A 20,649-nucleotide genomic window follows, 5' to 3' on the forward strand; every position below is an offset into this window, starting at 1 on the left:
GCGCGTGTGCGTGTGTGTGTGTGCCCATCCCAACTCTGGTCTTTGGCAAGTTTGATAGTATTTACTATTTACAGAGGATGGCCAGATAATGTTGATATTTAAACTTAAAAAATTATTATACAGAGAGAAGCTTCAGCAAGTACAAAACGCTGCTGACCGACAAAAGAGAATCCCTCACTGAGGAAAACACAAAGGCCTAACCATCATGTATCACAATGGTGATGTCAGCCAGAGATGGGGAGAAGCATGAACCTTTAACACTTTCCCCGCCAATCACGTTGTACGACGTGTTTCAAGTTCATGCGAATTCTGCCAATCCACGGCGTACAACATATTTCATATTTTCTCCATGGTATTCATATTTCCCTCACGGAGCCTTGTCTGATGCTGTGGGACTCGGCACAACTCTGCAACGCTTCAATACTGCCCCCTGGTGGATGATCGGCGAGTTGCCAAACCGGAAATGCCGGTTGGATATCATGCGTCTCCTAAATACGTCCGGCCACTCGCATATCGTTGCAGGACTCTAGCCACACACCGTGGATATGGATCGCTGCCATAACTCAATAATCGACATGATTTTGGCGTGTATTAGTATTATACAAACCGGTAAGAGGAGGCGGACGTGACTTTCAGCGTTTTTGTTTATTATTATCCATGCAAACTGCTCTGATCTATATATCACCCATACTACATAAATCATTTAACGACGATCACGGAATTATAAACGACCCCCCCCCCCCCTCCGTTCACCCGCGCATGATCAGTCATAACGTTTAGGACCATGTACAGTAGACATTTTTAATATAGCGTGGATCGGCAACAAATGGCATTTGATAATGTATATATGCATTTATGCCTATATCTCACATTCTAGGAATTACTGCAGAAAACGATAAAAACATATTTATAATCTAGACGGTATTTTCGTATGAATGTGTGAATGAAAAAGTAAAACGTTCCTACATCCTGAACGATAGATAATCGATGTTGAATGGGCCATAGTAATGTCAATTTAGCAATACAATTTAAAAGGTTATAGCCCTGCAAAGAAGGTGAACATCTCCATAGACTTACAGTACTGGCAGAGAATGGTATAAGATGCTGAAACTCCATACACATGGAATACCCTGCAAAAGACTCTAAAGCTCGGAACATTCCCGTCATTCATGGAGTTTAAAGGCATTGCACTTGACCTATGTACTGAATCATGTAATTGTTTTTAATCCATCATTGTAGTAATTGTAATTCATTGTAATTATTAACTGTTATGATATTTGTGTCCTTTGTTAACTCGTCATCACTGTAAATGAGGGAAACCTCAGTGCTTTCACGAGTAAAAGGTTTGAAATGAAATCTCTTTGAAATAAATTACATTTTACAGTTTTTTTCTGATTTCTTTTAAACAAATTATTATTTTGTATTATTTAACTATTTAATTATTATTTAGTTATTGCACTGCACTGGCAGTTGAACTGCATTGAACTGAACAGAATTGGAAAAAAGAAACCTCATAACCTAACTGACACTGAACATTGAACTACACTGGCACTAGGGTTGGGCATCGTTTGGATTTGAACGATTCCGGTTCCGATTCCGATTCTCCATATCGATTCCTGTTCTGAATGATTCTCGATTCCGATTCTTTGAGGTGCAGGTCACAGCTTATTTCGCAGGAGAATTTTTTATTTTTTTTGAAAATTATAATTTTTTTTCATACTATTCACATTTTCAGTTGACTTGATACAGTTTAATTTGTTTGCTGTACTGTAACTAGGGTATTAATTAACAAAGTAAAAAAAAAAAAAAAAAAAAATTTAAGAATCGAAATGCAGGTATGTTACTTCCGGTTCCAGAACCGGAAGTTAGGAACCGGTTCCTAATTAGAACGGGTTTTCGGTGCCCAACCCTAACTGGCACTGTTTGCAGATGTACTGTTATTAAAGTTAGTTAAAAACATAATTTTGTGGGCGCCCCAGTGGCAAACCACATTCAGCCGCGACCTGGGTTCGACTCCCGAACCCGTTGTTATTTGCCGAATGTCTTCCCCCCACTCTGTCTCCCATTCCTCCTCTGTCTCTCCCTACTGGACTGCCCAGTAGAAATAAAGCGAGTCATTGTAAACAGCGACACCTACAGTTTGGTCGGGGGGCCTGCTCAGCGCGGATAGGATCTAAGGGGGGTAGTGTGATCCTTCCACACGTTACACCCTCTCAGTGAGAGTCCGCGCTGCCAGGTGAAAAGAAGCGGTTGATTGGCTAGACGTGTCGGAGGAAGCACGTGATAGCCTCCACTCTCCCAGACCGACTGTGGGGGGTAAGTGCGCAGCGACCAGGAAGGGGATTGAGAATTGGCATAACGACTAACATTGGGATGGGAGAAAATCTGAGGAAAAAGGAGGGGGAAAAAGATCAATAAAAAAGAAAAAACATAATTTTGTATCGTTTAAAAATATAAAATCAGAGAAATCCGAAAACGGGGAAAATTAAAAACAGAGAAATCCGAAAACAGGAAAATTCATATCCGAAAACAGGAAAAGATAAAAACGGATTTCATAGGGCCCTAGTTAAAGGAAAACTCCAACATTTTGGGAAATTAGCTTATTTGCCATCTACCCTGGAGTTAGACAAGAAGATACATACCTTTTTCTTCTCTGTGCATGCAGTAGGAGTAGGAATACGTTGGGAACTAGGCTAATGGAGGAACCTACTTCCAGTGACTGACGCTAAGCTAGGCTAACGGTGCGTGTCTTCCTACTCCTACTGCATGGACAGAGAAGAAAAAAGGTATGCATCTTCTTGTCTAACTCCAGGGTAGATGGCAAATAAGCTAATTTCCCAAAATGTTGGAGTTTTCCTTTAAGGTGAGTTAATAAATTCACTCTGAAAATCTGCTCCGCTCTGATAAACTGACTCTTGGTCAGAGCGTCCGGTGTGAACTCTGAGCCCTCAGAATCTCCGAACAACTTGAGTGCGCTCGCTCTGACACTGGTTGTAAATAGTTATGAGTGTTGTATGTGCCTCCCTGTATTGTAAATAGTTCATATGTGTGTTGTAAATAAATATTGTTAATATTTATTTACCTAATTTATGTGCAATCGTTTCATTTCAGCTCAGTGTAGAGCAGGGGTCTCAAACTTGCGGCCCGCGGGCCAATTGCGGCCCGCGGGATGATATTTTGCGGCCCCCTACTGGATATCAAAGTGTAGTGTTAATGCGGCCCGCGCACTACTGTTTGCCGAGTCGTTGCGCGAGAGTTGGAAGTTTTATTTATTTTATCACTTGTAGGCTACCATAGCGCAGGCTCATGACAGCAACGTTATGTTAGTGACTTGGTTGAAACGTGATTCCGGAGTGATATCAAGTAAAGTGGAAGCAAATGCATCCTCGCTATCTCTCTCCTCTGCGAGCAGTGCTCTGCATGTCCCGCAGCACTGCCACTAGGTCTGTCTGTGTACGAGTCTGGTCCAATCACATACGCGTCCCGTCAGCGTTTTTCCCCCTCACCCACAGTCTGCGAATCAGAGGCAGAGTAGGGGAGTAGGGCGGGTCTTCACGGACTGCATGACGTATCTCTCTTTCAGTTCAAGTCGGAGCAGAGTTGGCAGCGCATACAGTAAACTCGCTCCCAGTGTATCTCTGTGAGATAAATGTAGCTATTAGCCTATTTTCGCCAGCAGGCAGCCAGCAGAAAAATATGGCATTTTCAAAGATGGTCAGTAAAAGAAAAGTCGACTGCAATTCAAAGGGAAAATATGCGTTCATCCGGACTCAGGATTCCTGAGTCCCAGCCAGGGGCGTAGCTGGAGATTCTGGGCCCCATGAAAGAATCAATTTGTGGGCCCCCAATCTATTAAAAAAGTGTGGGGCATTTATTTATTGATGAAAACGCATAATATGGTTTTTACCTATTTTTTTAATAAACAGCTTTGTGATAGAATAAAAAAAATGCACAGCGCATTTCCATAGCTGTGGATGAGTCCACTGACACCACTGAGAAGCCTGAAGAAAGAACCGTTTATGTTCTGAAGAACTGTTCATGTTCTGAAATGTTATTGCTAAAGATTGAGAAGATTGGATCAGTTGTACTTTTTTTTTGAATACTTGAAACCCTTTTTTTGTGGAATATTTGATGCGGCCCAGCCTCACCCAGACTCTACCTCCAGCGGCCCCCAGGTAAATTGAGTTTGAGACCCCTGGTGTAGAGAAATGCACTGATACTAGCAACCACCTTACTGCGCACGTCTATGATGACACTGTTGACACCACGTATCCGTGACACGCGCGCCCCGCGAACACTAGTCATTTTGCGGGGCTAACACCCCCCCTGAAAAGAATCCTAGGGGAAACACTGAAATGAAAATCACAGATTGGGGCTTAATGGAAAGAATGAGAGGAGGGAAAGCTATGGACACACAGACAGAGACAGACAACTGTGATGCAACAGAAGAAAGACAACAAGAGAAAATAAAGACAATAAAAAGAAAAGTAACATACTGATATCTTGATGGTCTGTGGGCTCCTCCTTCAGCCCAGTGGAAATATCCATGGTTGGGTCTAGTGTGTCCTGAGCCTCTTCTTTCTTAATCATCAGTAGGTCACTGGGTGGATCTGGAGCAGAGGGAGACAGCAACTAAGTACTTACAGTAGCATGGAAAAGTATTTGGCCACTTTCTGATTTCCTCTGTAATTGCATCCTCCTGCTCTACTCACATCCGGATGCTCTACGGATGCTCTACTCACATCCGGCTTTGACATGGACGGTCGTATTTCAAAGAGCTCCCGGCCAAACAAACGATACTACAAATCAACAAGGTATTTTGCGCATTTTTTTACTTTAACTCACCAATGAATCAACTCCAGACAGAAATGGAAAGTAAAGAATGCGCAAATAAAGTCTCATTGTGACTTTTACCTGCTAAAAGGCTCAGAGCACAAACACCCAGCGAATGGAATAGCAGCAGTTCACAGTAGGCTTGGGCGGTATCATTATTTTCACACCGTCATACCTCGTTGACATAATACCCCGGTATACGGTATATGGCGGTATTTTAATCAGCGGGGGGGGGGGGGGCAACCCGTGTTAACAAGTAAACAAATCACGTCGTTAGCTCTCAGAATGGTAGCCAGAAGCCCGCAGCATCTAGTGCTACTATCGACGTTAGCATGTAGCCTAGCCATGGCAGACTATTTGATTCCTTAAGGGCTCGAAATTGCCTGGGTTTTGGTCATATGCTCCCGAAATGCTCCCGCTGTTTGGCTACTTCTATGTGCAGTGAAAACTACTCGAATGCTTTATAACCTAGTCATTGATTTAGTTCAGGGTAATCTAATATTAGCCGCGAAGCTTTAATCAAGCTCACAGAGAGAGATAAACAGCTGACAGCGGATAGTACAGGTACAAATACAATAACAAAGCGGGTGGGGGCTGTTGTGTAAACCTTGTACTCTTTAGTTCACATATAATAAGAGACGGATTATTTGCTTGCTCCACAACAACACACACCAACTCTCGTCACAACGCTTTATGGTATTTTCACAGCACTGTCGCAACATTACCGTAAAACGTGAACACCGTTGTGATACACTCGCTCCACTAGTGAGGACTGGTCTCGCCCTCTGCTGGCGCGTGTGTGCACTACACTCAAAACTCTTGTTTCACTGTAATAGAAACTGAAGCGCATATGTGATTTTGACGCCGGTATTGATTTTCAATGCCGTCGGGATTTCTAAATACCCTGGTATACCGTAATACCGCCCAAGCCTAGTTCACAGTGTTAACATCGAACCCGGACCGCAAGAAACTACCCCCGACAAGCAAGTTTGATAGGAAATCAATAATTCTATTATATTTGCTCCTGTCTGGAGACGTACACCAAAACCCGGGACCGGTTTTGACACGCCGACAGGCAAAGAATCAACTGCTCCTCACACCGACGCCGGCCGTCGAGAACAACAACGACAACAACATCCACACAGCTGCCAGCAGTTGCACCAGCCAACCAGCAAGCGGCGACATCCCCTCACCGAAGCCCCTGCCGATGAGGCGAGAGGCGAGAGGGAGCGAACGAACCGGAGCTTACAACCATAGAACCCAGATTGGCGCGGGACATCGAAATCATATACACCAAGGACCCACCGGTTAGCTCAGCTAGCCCCGCCAGGCTAGCTACAGATGGAGCACTGGAAAATATAACCTCTACCGCCGGCACCAAGCTTGGTGACGCCTATGTGAGGCGAGTTGACTGGAGGTGACGCAGCACTGCCTGGTTCAACCAGTAGGGGGAGTCGAGTTACAGGGTGGAGAGAGGGAACTATCGTTCTATGTGCGTGTGTGTGCGACACACACTACAGACATGGACATATTATTTTGCAATGTAATGCTTTTCTGTTGATTATTTGACTGTCATTGGTACAGTAATGGTGTGGTATTTTCGATTAACGTGCGTTTTTATGGATAATCAGCTGAGATGTACAGTATTATTATTTACGTTGAGACAACCCAACATGCTGGCCCCGAAGACCGGCCCCTACTCTGCCTCTGATTCGCAGACTGTGGCTCTAGTTAGGCTCTGGTTGGGGGAAATGTAACTGGACCGTCTATTATTGTGATCAGGCTGTCCTGTGGATTTCAGCTGTCTGTTGCTGTACTGAATTTACTGGTAAGTTAACTTAGGTTTAACGTTAGTTTGTTTACTGCAGTTATGTCAGAACGACAATCAACTAAGGTAACGTTACAGTAGCAACTGCTCAAATAAAGCATATCCACATTGCTGTCAAGTTAACGTTATGGTCTCTCGAAAATTGAATGCGACCTCAAGGCTTTTCAACACTGGCGTAACATTAGCTAACGTTCATTTAGCAGGATGTAATGTGTAACGTTTAATCAACGTGAAATGGCCCTGAATACATCAAATAATGTATTTCCCAGCTGCTAAATATTGTAAGTGTATGACCAAAAATATATATCACTATGAATTGAAAATGGGGGACCCTGATGTAAACAAGACAAAAGTCTTTCTCTGGTCTGCATCCCCATAACAATTGTGTGTATTGAGCTGTACTGTATTGTACCCATTCTGCAATCTGTTAATGACATTTACATATCTGTAGATACTATATCTATATCTGTACATCCCTTACCTACTCTTACTAGTTACGCTGCTGGCCCAGTATGACCACTACCATAGTGTCGTTATACCTGTATCACTGTACATAATAATACTACAACTCTGTACACTACATACATCGGATTAGCATTATTACTCAGTAGTAGGGATGCCCCCCGGACCCCGGTTTTAAACGGGAACCGGTACTATATTAGAAAATACCGGAGTATTTATAAGCTCTGACGTCCTCGGTACTGCTATCGATACTCTAGAGAAATTATTATTATTATTATTATTATTTAAAAGTTGCGAACGATCCTCTCTGTCTCTGCACGAGAAGCGAGCCGCAGCCAGCGAGTCAATTATTACACACACTCCTCGCGAGTCGCTCGCTAGTGCTACACATAGACATACGGGTACTACATACGGGTACTCCTTAATGAAAGTCCCCGACGCCCCGTGCTATAGCGCTCTGCACACAGACAGCAGCTCTGCATGCACTGAGTCGTGATCATGGCGGATAGAGCGAAGCGTTCTAAAGTATGGATATACTTTACAAGGGTCAATGCCGACAATGCACGTTGCCACAAGTGCAACAAAACATTTGCCAGTAAGGGTGGCAATACGAGCAAATCAATTTATCAAAACATCTGTTGGCAAAACATGATATTAGTGTGCAGAAATGCGCGTATTCGACTGCCTTGGGCGCAGTGTTCCATCTGCATCCACTGCAGCCGTAACCGTAAGCCAAGATACGGAGTTGCCTAGGCTAATAACGAATTATTACAAATAGGCTAATAAACAAAACAATTGTTTAGCTACAAATACTACAATCTAAACTTTTTATAGATCGTCAAGCTGAGGCGTCAGCCACCAATGTGTCCCAGGCCAGTGAGCCCAGGGCCACCACACATATCCTCCCTCTACCTCCCTCCACCACCCAAAGTCCTTTCTCCCTAGCAGCTAGAGGAAGGATGACAGAGGATAGGGTGAACGAGTGTCACAGTTCTGTTAGCCTTTTGCATTTGTTGTTTATTATAAAAAGTCTATAATTCAGAGTCAGACACATTTAAAACATTGTTGCTGCTGTTGCTGAAGAAATTATATTAATTTATTATATTTATTTATAAAGTTATATAAAAGAACATTGCTGCTGCTGTTGCTGAAGAAATTATATTTATTTATAATACTTATTTATAAAGTTGTATTTATAAATAATAAAGCAATGTTGATTCTGTTCTTAATTAATTGTCTTTTTTTCTTGCAAAAAAAGAACCAAAAAGAACCGATAAGAGTATCGATAAAGTACCGAACCGTTAAGCAGTATCGATAAGAGTAGTAGTATCGATAAAATCCTAACGATACCCATCCCTACTCAGTAGTACTGATTTATATATTTTATTTATATATGGAATTCCTCACCAGTACTCCTCTTCCCAGTCAACAGGTGGAGTAATTGGGCTTAATTCTAAGCTCAAGGTCTATGTGGGCATCCCTCTCAGAGCGGCGGCGAGAGGATATTCTCGGCACGCTCGGGAGGTTCAGGGCGGTTACGGCGCTGTCCGTGATGCGCCTGGGCGGTATTATGGCATCTGCTCAAGCTGTGGTCCCTCTAGGCCTCCTCTTCATGACGAGGATACAGAGGTGGGTTTTTCAGTGTGAAAATGGACCCTGTGAGAGTCAAGTGGAAGCAGCTGAAGGTTAGGGTTAGTACTGGGGGACCTCGCCCTCTGGGGGGGGGCCTGGGGCCAGCTGGCAAAGACCATGCTGCCCGGTCTGCACTACATATCAATGTGTTGGAATTGAAGGCAGTGCTTCTAGTCCTCGGACAGCTCGGCCATCATTTGATGCGCGAGCATGTTCTGATCAGGACGGACAGCACGACGTCGGCGTTGTATATCAACAGACAGGGAGGAGTACGCTCCACCCCCCCCCCGTCTCCACCGGGCGGCGGCCGATTCGGTCCGTGGCCGCCCGGGATTCTATACGCGTTCCCCCCCATACACATGATAGCTCAGCTGTCATGCCCCCTGGACTCTGTTCTGTCCTTCTCCAGTCTATCCTGGATAGGCGGTCGGCCTCGACAGTGAAGGTATATGCCGCAGCTATATCTTCTTGTCATGTGGGCTTTGAGGGCAGAACACTGTTCTGCCACCCTCTTGTGGGACGTTTCCTGCTTGGCGCATGGCGTCTCAAGCCTGTGGAACGTTCTCCGTCTCTGAGTTGGGACCTCCCAACTGGTCCTAGGACGGTTGTTGGAGGCCCCGTTTGAGCCTCTTGAACAGGCGCCGTTGGATCGACTGTCTTTTAAGACCGCGTTCCTTTTGGCCATCACCTCCGCTAAGCACGTGGGTGAGCTGTGTGCTCTCTCTGTGCGGTCTGAGTGCCTGTCTATTCGGGCCGATAGCAGTGCGACTCTGAGGCCTAATCCGGTCTTCGTGCCAAAGAATACCCGGAGCTCTTATCGCTCCAGGGATATTGCAGGCTTTTCACCCTCCTCCTCACGTTAGTGAGTTGGAGGCGAGCCTTCACCTGACGTGTCCTGTCCGTGCACTGAAGGTTTACCTTAGTCGCACGCGGGATCTTAGGGCTTCCGATCAACTGTTTTTTGTTTGTTTGTTACGGTGGCTCTCGCGCGGGTAAGGCGCTGTCCAAGCAATGCCCGTCGCATTGGTTGTGCGAGGGCATTGCCCTTTGTTACACGTTGGCTGGACAGGTTCCCCCCGGGGGCGTCAGGGCACACTCCACTCGTGGTGTGGCGGCCTCCGCTGCCGTGTTGGGGGGGGGGGGGGGGGCCTCGGTGGAGGACATCTGCGCTGCGGCCTCCTGGTCCTCCCCGGGTCCTTTCGTTAGGTTTTACCTCATGGACATGACTGGGGGTTCTGTCTCCCAGGCAATCCTGAGGTCCGGGACCTCTCCTGCATCCCGCCATCAGGTGGGCTAGCAGGTGTGTGTGGGTGTGGACCACGGAGTGCTGTGTCACATGTGGTCCCGCTTGCACTGTGCGTTCTGGGGTGCCTGGTTCCCTTTTTCGCACATTGGTTGTAGTTGACTGCCTCCCCACCTTCGTTAAGACGGGCGGGTGGACGGGACTCCCCTCCTCCCTGGCGGGGGCTTGCGGGCCCTCAGGGGGTGCATTTGACGTGGCCACGCGTCCGCTCTGCCCCTTTTGATCTCATAATGGCAGAGCGAGACACGATTGGCCAGTATGATAATATAACGAAGGTTATCCTATAACCCTAGTTATATGAATACTGGCTGAGCATCTCGCTCTTCAGCGCCCTGAGGTCCCTTGGATGTTTTCCACGTATGGAATTCGAACTTGGAAGGGCATGGACGTGACCACTTCCTGTGTCTTGTAGAGGCACGCACAGGAGTAGGTGTGGTCACGTGCAAGTGAGGCGCATGTACAATTTTCCACGGGCACAGTAGGTGCTGGAGAGATGGTATCTCATAATGGCAGAGCGAGACGCTCAGCCAGTATTCATATAACTAGGGTTATAGGATAACCTTCGTTATCTGTGATGCCTTAGCTATTCTCCTGTTATCCAGAGACAGCCTATTAAGTCTAAAACTGTGCATGTGTGGTCTGATGACGATTGTGATACATTATAAGGGAGCTTTGAATGTACTGACTGGTCTGTATTTGTAGACGACGATGATCTTGACCTGGACAGTAAAGCTGAGTCACCGCTTATTTCTGTGTTGATGATGCCATCCCCTGTAAAATTATAAAAACTTTCCCCAATGATAAACCTTGTCTGTGAAATGTCCAAAACCAATACCAGGGGCCTTTGGAAAGGCTTTCAATAGATCACTGATTGGACCAACAATTCCAGTTGTTCGGGCTCTGGGATGGTTGTTGCAAACCAGTTCTTTGCTAGGTTCGACAGATTGTATTTCTCAGCTGAGCAGGAGAGTATCCTCTCCTCTCTGGCTCAGCCTAGTCCTGAGGACAGTTGTCCCCCTATTGTCATGTCTACTGAAGAGGTTCGTCAGGAGCTTAAGCGCATCAAGGTAAACAAGGGCCCTGGGCCTGATGGTATTTATCCTGCACCCTCAAGGTCTGTGTGACCAGTAGGGGTGGGACGTTACATCGATCCAGATCGATATATCGATATATTATCAATTATCAAATAGGATCGATGCAACGTAAAAAGATCGATTCATAGTTGCGATACTCTTATTTTGAAAATCCCCTCGTGAGCATATCCGCCCGGCTGGCTGCAACAACAGTAGCTCAGCGCAGCTCAGCGTGTGTAGAAGTTAGACAACATTGCTTCAGAGTCCGCCTATTTTGCCCAAAATAAGTGCCTGTTGTTTTTTTCCCCCACAAGGGGTCAAATGCATCTAACATGCTTTCCATCCTCGCCATTCCTTTATGCCCACGTCGCGTTAAATACCGAAATTAACGTTGCGTTAGCGTGAGCTAACTAAGCTAAGCTGATAGAGAGAGCAGCAGAGGTCCACTAGGGACTGGGATGGAGGGGGAATTACTGCATTCTCGAGATAGCCCCACTAACAGGATCTGGCCGGTACTGCACCTTCTGACTCCCAATATGCCTTTTCCAGCCAAAATACAGCGCTGTGATAGGATATTAATATCGAAAAAAGAAAAAAAAAGGCGAACCAAAAACAGTGAACAGGAGGTCTATTTGTATTAAAAACAATAGATTGTTTTTCATTTAAATGTCTGGAAGAGATCAAAAATAAAAATGTCATGATATTTCCATTGCCTTTTTTTATTTTATTTAAATGTTACTGATTGTGTTAAATGGGCATATAATATAATCTCATATCGATCGCAGGCACCTGAATCGAATCGTATCGTGGCAGACTTTGTGATATCGGAAAATATCGTATCGTTGTCCAAAGAATCGATATTGTATCGTATCGTGATGAAACTGGTGATTCCCACCCCTAGTGACCAGTAACCCTAACCTCCATCAAGGTAAACAAGGGCCCTGGGCCTGATGGTATTTATCCACGCTGCACCCTCAAGGTCTGTGTGACCAGTTGTGCCATGTTTTTCATTCTTTTCTCTCTCTCAGTCTTCACCTGCTTTTCCTGGAATGTGGTTAACATCCTATTCCTAAAAAGGACAATGTGCGTAAGAGCCTCACTAACCTGAGACCTATTGCTCTGACATGCCACATTATGAAGTGTTTTGAAAGGGTTGTGCTGGGCCACCTCAGGGAGCAGGTGGCACCTTATTTAGACCCCTCGCAATTTGCATACGGGAAGAGTGTAGGAGTCAACGATGCGCTGATTGGTATGTTGCATCAAATTTATAGCCACCTTGAATCGTCTGCCAGCTCTGTTAGGGAAATGTTTTTTTTTTTTTTTTTTTCTAGCGCCTTCAATACAATCCAGCCACATATCCTAGCAAACTAAAATATCCAGTTTAAACTGCATAACTCAACCAGCCCCTGGTGCATGAAATATCTTGTTCCTCTGCCTCAGTTTGTTAGGCTGATCAGATGTCATCTGGACCAAAACTGGAGCCACTCAGGGAACAGTTTTGGCTCCCTTCCTCTTTGTTCTTTATACTGCGGAATAGGGCTGTCACTAATAGGGATGGCCCCCGAATCCCGGTTCTAAACGGGAACCGGTACTAAATTAGAAAAAAACAGAGTATTGATAAGCTCTGATGTTATCGGTTTTGCTATCGGTACTCGAGAAATTATGGAGTTTTTCTTTTGAGGAATTTAAACGTCGCAAACTAATCTTATTGGTCGTTTTCTATATCTCTCCTCCCTCCGTCTCTCTCTCTGCCTGCGCGAGGAGTGAGCTGTGCACACACACACACAAACAGCTCTGCTCTCACCATGGCGGACAGATCGAAACGTTCAAAAGTCTGAGTCTATTTTACTAAAGTCTATGCTGACAACGCTCGTTGCCACAAGTGTAACAAGACATTTGCCAGTAATGTATAAGCGCTGGTACTCGTCAATGTGGCTGGCGGGGAGCTAACGTTATTAGCCTGAGCTCCGGTAGTTGAGTCTCTGGAGTAGAGTAATGGCCGAGATTCCGGAAGTAAAAAAAACAAATGAGAGCTTCCGATTGGTGGCAAGAACAGCAGAGGTGGGTGCAAGCGGTGTGACGTAATTGGCAGAATCGACTGTCAATCAAAATAGTATTGTATGTAGTGATGCACGATATATCGGCCGCCGATATAATATCGGCCGATATGGCCGTTTTTTTACACATCGGTATCGGTCCGATATCAAGATAGGGCCGATATTAAAAAAAAAAAATTATCTTTTTCTTTTCTTTTTACATGTTTTGACCTTAAATAGTTTCAAAATATCTGTCATTTCTGAAAATAAGTTACAAAAAGTTTATAAAAAATGCGTTTTGGAAAATAGCTCTTTATTTGATTATCATAAAAAAGTGTTTTCCATACAGAGATATCGACATCGGTAAATATCGGTATCGGCCAGAACAGCAATATTAATATCGGTTATCGGTATCGGCCACAATTTTCACATCGGTGCATCACTAATTGTATGACTCTGACTTCAGCATCATGATTATAAAATAAAAAACACACATGGCATGGTGGAATAAGGGGCCGCCCGAGAAACACCTGGCGCAGAGACCTGGAGGCAGACACCAAGACCATGAAGATGACCTGGAACCAACTGGAGAGAACAGCTCAAGACAGAGATGCTTGTAGATCACTTGTTGACGGCCTATGCCCCAGAAGGGGTAGCAGGCGTAAGTAAGTAAGTATGGTGGAATACCATGAACATATTTCTTGATGTTTCCTTTTTTAAAGTAATTAAAGAGGCCCATGTTCATATCAGTGAGCACAATTTGTAACACAAAAAGAGACGTGTAGCCTATTTATTTATTTAATATTTTATTTATTCATTTTATTATTATTTTATTTGTTGCCATGCAACTGTTTGTTTGAACTTTTGCTGTAAAACAGTAAAAAACTGTATCTTACATTTGTTAATTATAAAAAGTCTATAATTCAGACACATTTAAAACATTGCTGCTGCTGTTGCTGCTGAAGAAATAATATTTATTTATATTTATATAGTACCGAACCGTTAAGCAGTATCGATAAGAGTAGTAGTATCGATAAAATCCTAATACCCATCCCTAGTCACTAATAGAGTTGTTCCGATACCAGTATCGGAAATGCCTCCGATACTGCCTAAAATGCTGGTATCGGCGAGTACGCAGAAAGGCTAGCCTCCGATCCCATATGACGTAATTTATCAACACGTACGGTATCCTCCTACTGAGAGTGAGCATTATAAGACAAACGTGTTTTTAATTGACCGTGAATTAAAGTGTAAATGCCGTGTCATTTTAACAGCAGATACTTTCTTAAATGCCATCGTCCCGACAGAGCAGTGTTGACGGGGAGCTCTGATGGGTTCGCTTGCTGGTGTTATTAGCATTAGCGCTAGCTGAAAAGCTAGTTTTAGCTTTAACGTTACCTTGGCTAAAGTTGGGACTATTCATAATCCAGCAATAATGGCTGCAGACCTGCAAGCAAAGTACAGCAAGTTGGCAAAGGAGTATTCCAAGGTAAATCACTTTTTCACCAGTAACGTTATATTATCTTGTTTCCATCTAACGGTAGCTCACGCTAACGACGTCACTGATCTACCTCTCGCACACAATTAATGACATGTTGCGGACAGCCATACCGGTGACAATGTTTAGCTTTTAGTGCCAAATGATAAGAGTCTGAGGAGGAGTCTCAAAAGAGAATGTTGAATATTTATTGTGCAAAAATCACAACAGAGCCTCTACTACTAGCTAACTGAAGTTACCGGAGCCTTCTGGAGTGCAACAACATATAACGTCCGTGCGGAATCAATGTCCCAACAACCTTTCCGTGGGTGAGCATAGTTGTCAATTAATGATACTAATACTAATCTTTACAATCACCTGTTGTTGAAAAAATACCATTATTTTATAGTTATTACAAAAAAAAACAGTATATATATAAAAGTTATTTTAATTTAATTTTTTTAATGTATGCACTGGTATCGGATCAGTATCGGTATCGGCCGATACCCAAAGCTTAGGTATCAGAATCGGTAAGGACATTTTTTTATCGGAACTAGGGATGTCCGATATTATCGGCCTACCAATATTATCAGCCGATATCGGCATTAAAATGTGATATCGGAAAATGTCGGTATCGGGTTTAAAAAAAATATATAAAATGTATTTACCCAGGCAAGCAAGTAAGAACAAATTCTGATTTTATTTATTGTCAAAAGTATGCATAATGTTGTGTTAATTCCACAACAAGAGATATGTAATGTTAATTACCTGAAATTATTCCATTTTTGGGGGGGGGGGGAACCCTGCATATATCTGTATCGGTTGATATCGGTATCGGAAATTAAGAGTTGGACAATATCGGTATCGGTAAAAAAGCCAATATCGAGCATCCCTAATCGGAACATCTCTAGTCACTAACGACTATTTTGTTATCGATTAATCAGTTGATTATTTTATCGATTAGTTGATTAAACATTAACCATTACTTTACCCAAAAAAATCTATTTCAATTGAATATTTCAAAATATTTAATGTGTATCCTCCTTTTTAGCTTTAGATACAAAAATTAAAAAAAAAAACAGCCAGAGATTATTACCGGCCATAAATAGCTTTTCAGTCTATTTCCATGAATTATTATATGTATTGTGTGTTATCTCTCCACTCCATGCTATGGTAGTGCTTGTGCCAGCACAGGAGATACGATTAAAATGTATTTTTTATATATTATAGGCTATACACATTTAAATCAATATCTTCCTTTTGAATAAAATAGGCTCAGGGATCAGGATTGTTAAAGCTAATTAGCCTAATCCATGTGAAAAAGAGTAGCATATAGTAATTAGGGATGCCCCGATCGATCGGCCCCCGATCGTTATCGGCCGATAATCAGTATAAATATGCGATCGGGGAATTCCGATAATTAGTCATATTCGCCGATCGCGGAAACTGATCAAGTGGATATCTCACTCGCTTGTCTCAGACGCACAGGACCTGCAAACTGCTCCTCCTCCCTAGCCCCGCCCGTACCCGTGTAGAGTTTGTAAACACGGAGGCGGACCTCCTCTGCTGAGTCTAGATAGTGCATTCGACCTGAGCTAACGTTAGCTACCTAGCTATCGTTACTGTTTAAACAAAATTACCCAGTCAACTATTCACTTTTAGTAGGCATTGTCTAACGGTATTTAGCCGGCTAGCTACTGATAGCTCCGGATATCAACAAATGCCCCAGGAAGTCCAGTAGCCCATGTTGATATCTCCGTTAGCGTGCGTTAGCTTGCGTTAGCTTGCGTTAGCTGACGTTAGTTCACGGTTCAAAACGAAATGTCCGATTGAACTAAATAGTTGTCTTAACGTCATCTAGCCGGCTAGCAGTAGCTACAGATAGCTCCTGATATCAATGTCTTATAACATTGATTGAATGCGTATTCGAGCTGAGGGCTTGCTGAATGTGAAATGACCAAAGCATAACGTTACCAATAGGGTCCCGCTGCAGCGCCGGAGAATCCTTTTTGGAGCTAGGGCTACTAGAGTACACACAGACAGTGGAGCTGTTTGCAGATAGCGAGCATTTTGACTTGTTGCGTGGTGGCGATGTCTCGCAGATAATACAACTACAAGTCTAATTATATAATATATATATTTTATTAAAAAAAAAAAAAAAAACTTTTTATATAAAATAATTTTTAATTTCTTTTTAATCAAAAACGATCGGATCGGTATCGGCCGATATGGCTCACGACGATCGGTAATCGGTATCGGTGGCAAAAAACGTGATCGGGGCATCCCTAATAGTAATTAGTAAATGTATGCACACACACACAAGAGGGAGAATAGATTATAGCAGACTTAATGATGTTACAATAACATCATTGCAATTTTTGCTAATGAAGTGAAATATTTATTATCACCAACTATCAAGTTCGTTTTTATAGTGTACATTTTTGCTACTTCATTGATCATCATCATTGAACGTACAGAGAGAGAGACCCCCCCCCCCCTTTCCTCACTATTAGAACTCCATGAAACTGATTTCTCCTGTGCCTGTGAGCTAGCTTAGCTACGTTAGCAGCTAAAGTTAGTTAAAAAGGTTTGTAACCTCGACTGGCATATAGTAATGGGAGGATATAAAGCATGTTAAAGACGCATTTATTGGACCCGTTGCTCGCAGAGTTTACATAGAAACAGCGTGACTACCAAGAGGAGTTATCACAGGCTGTAGAACGCAGGGCTGAAGAGCTGCCAAGCTGCTTCTAAACTGTAAAGTGTGAGTATCAGCCAGGCTCAGCCCCTCCCTTCCAGCTGGAGCGAAACACAGAAGTTATGTGACTGTCTGTCGAGTCCTGGCTCTAGGCAGAATCACGATTAGTGGTCTAAGAGAAGTTAATTCTATTTTGAATGTGATTCACTGCATTAGTTAATTACATGTTTCGCATGTTATGACTTTGAACGTCTGCCATTTCTACCGCAAAAGGCACATACAATTAACAATACGACGTGTCAATCATGAATATGCAAATCGACTACATTTACTTGTCGACCAGGTCGACGAATCGTGACAGCCCTACTGCTGACTGCAGACACAGCGAGGCCATGTGCCATATACAGAAATTCTCAGATGATACTGCTCTGATCTGTCTCATCAACAAAGGCGATGACCAAGCCTATAAAAAGGAGATTGACTCATTTGTCCAATGGTGTGATGCCAATTTTTTTGAACTTAATATCATAAATACCAGAGAGTTAGTCATCAACTTCAGTAGGAAGACAGTGTCTCTCCTGTCATTAGGGGGCAGGAGGTGGAGATAGTCCAGTTCTATAGGTATCTTGGTGTCCACCTGGACAGCAAGCTGGACTGGAAGAAGAACACAGATTCTGTGTTCAAGAAAGCCCAGTCTCTGCTTTTTCATTTGAGGAAGTTTAGATCCTTTGATATCAGCAGGTCACTTCTTCATGTGTTCTACCAAGGTATCCTGGCTAGTGTCCTGTTTTATGCTGTGCTCTGCTGGGGGGGGGGGGGGGGGGCAGCATCACGGTCAGTGACAAAAACCATATAAATAAAATCATTAAAAAGGCTGGCTCAGTGATTGGCCTCCCTCCTGATTCCTTGGAGATCATTATTGCCAAGTGAACTAGGACTAAATTGAACAAACATTTTTTGAAGGCCACCCTCTGTACAATATATTTGATGCTCTGCGAAGCTCATTTAGCGATAGGTTTCTGATGCCTCTATGCTCTATTGAGAAGGTCCTTTGTTCCTGCTGCGGTTAAATTATTTAACAAACAGCGCTAGCTCTGTGTTGAGAGGCTATCTTCTTATCTTCTTTTTACTGTGTTATGTAATTTGTACCGTATGTAATTGTTTCTTGTTTGTGTATTTGTATTCACTCTGGTGGCAAACCATGTTTCCCCTTTGAGATTAAGAATAAAAACATACCATTAATCAGGCAGGAGGCAGTACTGGGTATCAGGCTCATTTACTGGAGGTCTCTGTGTGACACACATCAGATGCACAATCATTAGGTTTGGTGTGCAGTTGCTCTGTTTCACCTCATAGGCATCCGAAAATACTGTGTTACAAATTACACTATTATACTGTATATATTCTGTTTGGCAGAAACGAAATTAAATTCCATAAACAATCTTAACAAATATTAAATATTACCCATATTCACTTCTATAACAAATATGAAAATAAAACGCATTATAATCACACAGTATCATTAACATTCAAATACGGCTTTAGTCACCTTAGAACAACATGTAACTCTGTTGTGTTATAATAATAACAACCACACTAGCCAGACTCACCTTATATGAACTGGTGTGGATTAGCTATAAGGCTATTAGGCCTACAGCCTTTCATAACACATAACAACGTTTTCAAAAGAAACAGACACAAAGATCTCCATACCTGTGTTGACACACATCAGATGCAGCATCATTGGGTTTTGTGTGAAGTAGCTTGGTTTTCACCTGATAAACAGAACAGAACTTTACGATCCACTCAGCAACCAACTAGCTGCTGCAGTCAAAGCACTGGAGCTGGTAGCTAGTAGCTAGCTAGCTAGTAACAGACAATAGTAGTAGTTGTTGAGAGCTCCACACTCTTCCCCAAGACAAACACCAAGAGAGCGACCACTCCACCTAATAACGTCTCGATAATAATATACAACACATTCAATAGCTTACATAAGTCATAGACAACAGCAGCAACCTAACTAGTAATAGCCAGCAGCTAGTTCTCCAGCTATAGACCACTGCACTTCCGCGTGCCGGAGCCGAGCGCAAACAGACACACCAAACCCAATGACGCTCGAATGAATGTGGACTGTTCCATCAGAGGGGGGAGCTTCGATGGTCATGTAAGTGGCTACAGACCGCTGCACTTAAATATAAACATTAGTCTACCTGGAGACTCAATGAGGTAATTGTAGATGTCGCCATAAGACGCGTCTGGCCATTTAGTGGGATCATTTTTTCATTATCCTGTTCGGCTGAAAGGACACTGGCCACCGAAGCTCCCCCCTCTGATAGAACAGTCCACATTCATTCGAGCGTCATCTCGCCAATAGGGGGTATCTGCAGAGCCGCAGAGCCAGGCTGGACGGGTTGGAGGCGGGGCTTCGTGGTCTGGACAAGTATTAGTGGTCTGGACAAGTATTTGCACTACTGCGCACCATTTTCAACTTCACTTTCGTCTCGTTTACATAGGTACATAGACAGTAATGTTACATCCAGGGGCGTAGCTGGGGGGGGGGGGGGGTAGCTTAGGATGATTCCAAGGGCCCAGCACTGGGGGGGCCCCCAAATTTTTTTTTTTTTTTTTTTTTTTTTTTTTTTTACTAGACATCACTCAGGTGTATTATTGATGCTCTCATTGATACTATGTTTGTTTCTGAAGTGTGTGTGTGTGTGTGTGAGATATATATAGAGAGAGGGGGGGGGCTTTGGTAGACTATTGCATTGGTCCATTCATTGAAGATGAACGCAATGCGACATCCTTTACTAGGCTCACCCACCAACAGTGCAGGTGCTGAACTGCTGATCCGAATGTATAGGTAAAAACCATATTATGCGTTTTCATCAATAAAAAAATGGCACAAAAAAATTCCGCTCGCGCGCTTACGTGCGCTCGCATTCACTGGGGGCCTACAAATACATTCTTTCAGGGGGCCCAGAATCTGGAGCTACACCCCTGGTTACATCTAGACATTTATGACATGTAATAATAGAGTAAACTTGTAAATAGACAGTAATGTTACATCTAGACATACCAGATCTAGTAATAATAGAGTAAACTTAACTTTCGTCTCAGTAACAATGTTCATAAAGTGTACATCTAGACATGATGTGTACATAGACAGTAATGTTACATCTCTAGACATACCAGATCTAGCAATAATAGAGTAAACTTAACTTTCGTCTCAGTAACAATGTTCATAAAGTGTACATCTAGACATTTATGACATACCAGATCTAGTAATAATAGAGTAAACTTAACTTTC

At 43.3% G+C, this 20,649-nt stretch overlaps 1 long non-coding RNA gene across 1 annotated transcript; it reads right to left on the bottom strand.

Moving 5' to 3' along the window:
• Positions 1–4,508: 4,508 nt before the first annotated feature.
• Positions 4,509–19,275, bottom strand: LOC311232926. The gene is made up of 3 exons (XR_014619991.1): positions 19,056–19,275; positions 18,579–18,631; positions 4,509–4,610 (listed from the first exon to the last, which is right to left on the bottom strand). It is a non-coding gene; the product is annotated as an uncharacterized lncRNA (long non-coding RNA).
• Positions 19,276–20,649: the final 1,374 nt, after the last annotated feature.

The sequence above is a fragment of the Notolepis coatsorum genome (genome assembly GCF_963971535.1).
Source record: "Notolepis coatsorum genome assembly, chromosome: 8".
In the NCBI taxonomy this organism is placed as follows: Eukaryota; Metazoa; Chordata; class Actinopteri; order Aulopiformes; family Paralepididae; genus Notolepis; species Notolepis coatsorum.